The following is a 5,290-nucleotide window of genomic DNA, read 5'->3' on the forward strand; positions in this document are numbered from 1 at the left end:
GACGAGAAAGGAGTATCTTTCCAACAGTACTCGCCACCAATTCTTTGGTCTCAAGGAAAAGTTTCCAAATATGCCCTGTCTGTTGACCCAAGGGAAGACTTTGACCATACATAAGTCTGCGTGACCAATCTTTTCCCAATAATAATACAGAAAGGAGAACGCATACGCAGTTGTATTTGCGTTACCTATAAAACAAGACATGCACGCACAAGGAGAACACATGAGAAGCTGGGACAGGAAGGATAACGCATCATGAAGCGTTCTACTTCTCCTCCTTCGTCCTTGGTACGCAGCCTTGTGATCCTTGCTCTGATATGCTGTTCCCTGTCATGCTCGGCGTCGGCAAGAGGTAACTAATTACTACTCCCTCTGTTCGAAAAAGGTTGTCCCTTAAATGGATGTATTTAGCACCAAATTAGTGATAGATACATCCATTTGACAGACAAGCTTGGGACAAGCTTTTCTGGATGGAGGGAGTACTTCCTCTATAAAGAAATATAAAAATGTTTAGATCTCTACTCAATCCCTCTGTAAAGAGGGAGTACTACTAGCTAGTAATCCCACGTCGGCATCATGTGTGTATTGTACATGCAGTACGTATTTATGTTTGGGGTGAGAAGGATTGATGGTTCATGCTAATGCATATGCACGCAGTTGCTCTTGACGGAAGCCATGAGCCAACGAGTCCTCCGCCGCCCGTGCCAGGTCGCCAGGTCTCTCCGTCACCTCCAACTCCAGTTCCAAGGCCTCCGCTCCATCCTCCGCCGCCACCGCCACCCAAGCCGGAGATGTCAGCACTGGCGCCGCACCGCAAGACCCTGCAGCAAGCTGTTAGGAAGGCCATTTAATTATGCACGAAACAGTGCCGCTTATATATTCTTTTCATCTATGTATGATCCATCATGGTGCTAAATAATTGAGACGATAAATAATGATATTAGCGTACCTATGCTTATTCTTAACTCTTTTCTTTTTATAAACATACGGTACAAACACAAACATTATTTTGATATATTCACCCTGGATGCGTTTGGTTGCCTGCAAATAGCCTAATCAAATACGCGCAGGAAGAATTCGACCTGTTTGGTTGCCTAGATTCACTGCTTGGGCTGCATAGCATGAACTTTAAAACACATCTAGGCCTACATCACTGGAAACGCTTGATTCAGCCGTTTCCAGTGAGCCATACTCGAGCGATGCAAAGGAGCGCATGTGGGTGGCTCTCGTGGTCGTGGTGCAGTTACTCGTGAGCTGGTGCAGCTAACTGCAACTAATACATGTGTTTGCACCTGTTCTAATTAATCTCCTCTTAATCTCTTTCATCTGACCCCTTCCAATCTACACGACGGTATTCCGATTCGAGATAATGTTTACATGACAAGATGCACGTTAATGTTATGGGTCCATTTGGATGACCTGTGTGTAGTTTCATCGACTGTAAATGCTCAATTTTGTGTTCATATTTGGAGCTACTTTCGACGAATTTCATCAAATTATTCGTGCAGGGTCGACCATTCGAAATTTTCTTTGACAGGTAGTTTCATCTCGATGTTTCATACGACTTTTGTGTTGTATGTTATCTGTTTTGATTCCCGTAGATGAGTAGATCTACATCTTTCTACTGTACCGTAGGAATGCATATGTGTGGTCAGTTTTAACGAGACTTGGCTTAATCTCTTTCACCCAGTACCTTCTAATCTACACAATGGCACTCCGATTTGAGATAAGGTCTACACAAAAAAGAAGCACATCGATGTTGTGGTCCTATTCCGATGATCGGTTCATAGTTTTCTTGACCATAAATGCTTAATTTCATGTTCATGTTTAAAGCAATTTTTGTTGAATTTCGTAGAATTCGTCGCGCACGGTCGACCGTTTAAAATACCCTTTGACCAGTAGGTTTATCTAAATGTTTCAGAAGACTTTCATGTTGTACTTTTTCTGTTTTAACGGTCATATATGTATAATGTATCAAGGTGGTCGTGTGGTGGTTTATGATTTAGAAGAAATATGAGTGGCTCCTTTTAGTTATCACTGATCAACGTCAATCTTCCCGGATGGACGCCATGTTGTGCCCGGCGCCACCATCGGCGTCGTTCCTCTCGGCCTCCTTACTCGTAGTCTATTATACTGGCATCGACATCGCAAGCACAATGCCAAGGAACTCTATTGTAACTATGTGTTTTATGTGTGGTTGTTAACTCTTAATCATGTTGCCTGTATTCAACAAAATACCAGGCACTTGCATCAGCCTAGTCAATGCAGGAAACCAAACGGCAAGCAAAAATTGCTTCCCTATTGCAGTGAGTCTATATGCAAGCAACCAAATAATGTGCAGATGATGGTTTTTACCCTGCATTTGCTCAACCATGGCCAACTGAGACAAGTATTGAATACATGCAAACTAGATGCAGGCATCCAAACGCATCCCCTATGAATCCAGACAAGCCCACAATACCCCTATGTACTTCTATGATAAAGTGAGCCAATGTGCTAGTCACTATTGTGCCAGCGGTTAGTGGCATGACTCATGATACTTCATGAAACTGACTATTGACTTAAACTGCAATCGAAGTAGCATTGTGAGGCTCCTATCCACATGGAACCACCATCACCACACCACCAATCTCCCCCCGCCCCGCCCCCAACCCTCTCTCTCCATCCCTGAAATTAAAATCGTTTGCATATTACACAACAATAAAAAACTAAAATTGCAACTACGTATTTGCACTAAATATTGAGCTAATTGCATCGAATGCACACGAACTTGGCTTGAGGTACACATAATTCCATGAAGTTGTAAAATGCAATAGTAATCCACAAACTTGGCAAAAGCAATGCATGACCTTTGTCGATATGGTAATGATGACGGCTCACTCGAGCATCATTTTCCTCCTTGGTTGCATCGTTGAGGAGCTCAAGCTCACCTTTGTTCGTCCCTCGTGGTCTTGACCCCCCGTGAAAACCTAGGTTTGGCTTGCCGGGTCGGATGACGTTGGCGTCAAAGATGTCACTCCCTCCATGGAGGCATGATTCTTGGTTCTATATCCCTAGGTTGACGCGTGTTCCGGTGGCCCATGCTATTGCTATAGCTGCCTGTCCATATCTGCATCCGCATCATGCCAGCGCCGCTACCATGGATGGCATGGGTAGTGGATCACGGAGGACTCCATGTCGTGGCATCTTGGTCACCCGGGGAGACATTTGAAGTGACGATCATTGGTGTATGTTGCCTCAGACAAGGGATGTGGCAACATGTACGGTGTGTGTGGTGGTGTGTGGTGTCTGGTCGTTCCGAGGCTTCGACAACGGTTGCTGTGCGTGATTGGCTGTCTGCAATGCCATGCCATCTCCAAAGCAGGAGTGGCCAAATTTACCCTCTTTTCAGATTTTGTTTCTCGCTTCCTGTGACAGGATTTGCACCATACTTGTTAGTCTGCATGGCATATAGGCTTGGGTTTGTTTGGTGGTGCATGTCGTAATATTTGCCTAGTAGTTGTTGGTTGTAGTCTTGTCTTGAGTTCATGGGTGTTTCGGCCTAGTCTTAGGCTGGTAGGATCATAACTTTCTCTTTTTTATCAATGCATCGAGATGCAAACTTTGCATTTTCTTAGACAATAATAACAATTTAACATAGTAACTTGTTCCAAAAATCTAGAAGGCAGATCCCTAAGTTAAAAGTAGGCAATCTAAATTGGGCGTGAATTTAGCCCAAACTATTATTGCTATTGATACATACTTGTTGTATTTGTTTCTCAAACTGTAATATCAATTTGGTTAAAACTTCTTGAGAAGTTCAATCATGTGGTGCCAATGAAAAAACTATATGCAACTTAAAAGTTGCCCGCATGCCCAATGCAAACTAAAATTTTCCTATCACAAATATATTACTCAAATTTTGTCTCATGTACGTATTTTCCACATCCTGGTTGATCACCTATCCCTAGAATATAATAATGGAGGTAGTAAACGACATATATGTACTGAGATGACTGACATGGAGGTTAACCGGTTAAGTAAGTAGTCCATTGACTGCGCTCAGTTTCTTCTCCAAACTATTTTTCTCGGCTCATTTGAGTCCATGTTGAATATTGGATGAATAAACACTATCTATTCAAGTGTACATGCCATTTCATAGTGCTCCATGCGACTTTTTTCAAGATTACACTTTTACTATGGAGGAAGAGTCGGATAATTTGCTATCACATTAAGGCAGCCCAGTCGATTAACATTGCTATCCCTGCTGAAGTTTGAACTCAGAAACCATTTTGGTCATGTGCCTTTTACATTGACAGGAATGAATCCACAACAAAAACTTAGTGGAATTTTAATATAAAATAACAAGAGCTTCCGGCAGAGATTTCAGAAAACATTCAAATAAATTGAAATTTGCTTTACTAGCAGTGGAAATATTAAAGCCTTACAGCAGGACATAAAGGATTTTTCTCACTATTTGACAGGAAACAGAGCCCTTTTTTGTTTGCAAGAAACTTTTGATCTATCCATCAAACATATTGGCAGTACAAAGAACACTAGAAGTAAGAGAAATCACATCCAGGTCCGTGCACCACCTAGGGACGACTACAAGCACTGAAGCGAGCTGAAGGCACGGCACCGTTATTGCCCCTCCTTCATCGGAGCTAGACAGACCCTGTTGTAGTAGACAATCGAGAAGTCATCATGCTAAATCGCCACATGACAAATCCACCAGAACAGCAACCGTCACCTATCAAGAGAAGCATAGGTCAGAAGGATCGAAACCGTAGATACATGAACACAGATGAGCGAAGACCGGATCAAAGCAAATCCATCATAGACAAATATCGACCGAATCCCGCAGGATCCGCCGGAGACACATCTCCACATGCCCTACGACGAAACAAGACGCACCACCACGATAGTGGGTTAGGCGGGGACAACCTTATTCCATCTCCAGGGAGTCGCTGCTATATCACCCTTCTAAGCAGGACACAAACACTAAACAAACTCAAAGAAACACCTAAACATGAGAGGCTTCAAGTGGCTATGGTTCCTCGCCTGCCGCCAGTGCCGCCGCCGATCTGCCTCGTCTCAAATGGCCTTAGGTCCATGGAGGCGCAACGGACCCCGATCTTACTGGTGGGACACCTCCTATTTCGTGTTTAAGAAAATCAGAGACCAACAATTAGTTCTAGGGCATCCACCCATATGTTTGGACAATGCATATTTCTGGTACCAACGGCCTGATGGCGCCTAACCCTAGGTTGGTTATTAAGTTGGGAGCAACTAATCAAAGATTGCTCGTTCGGGA

At 43.4% G+C, this 5,290-nt stretch overlaps 1 long non-coding RNA gene across 1 annotated transcript; it reads left to right on the top strand.

Annotated features, from left to right (window-relative positions):
* The first annotated feature begins 218 nt into the window (after nucleotides 1-218).
* Nucleotides 219-945, top strand: LOC123057488 (uncharacterized). The gene is made up of 2 exons (XR_006426872.1): nucleotides 219-349; nucleotides 655-945. It is a non-coding gene; the product is annotated as an uncharacterized lncRNA (long non-coding RNA).
* The last annotated feature ends 4,345 nt before the right edge of the window (nucleotides 946-5,290 follow it).

Source organism: Triticum aestivum, chromosome 3A (assembly GCF_018294505.1).
Source record: "Triticum aestivum cultivar Chinese Spring chromosome 3A, IWGSC CS RefSeq v2.1, whole genome shotgun sequence".
Classification (NCBI taxonomy): domain Eukaryota; kingdom Viridiplantae; phylum Streptophyta; class Magnoliopsida; order Poales; family Poaceae; genus Triticum; species Triticum aestivum.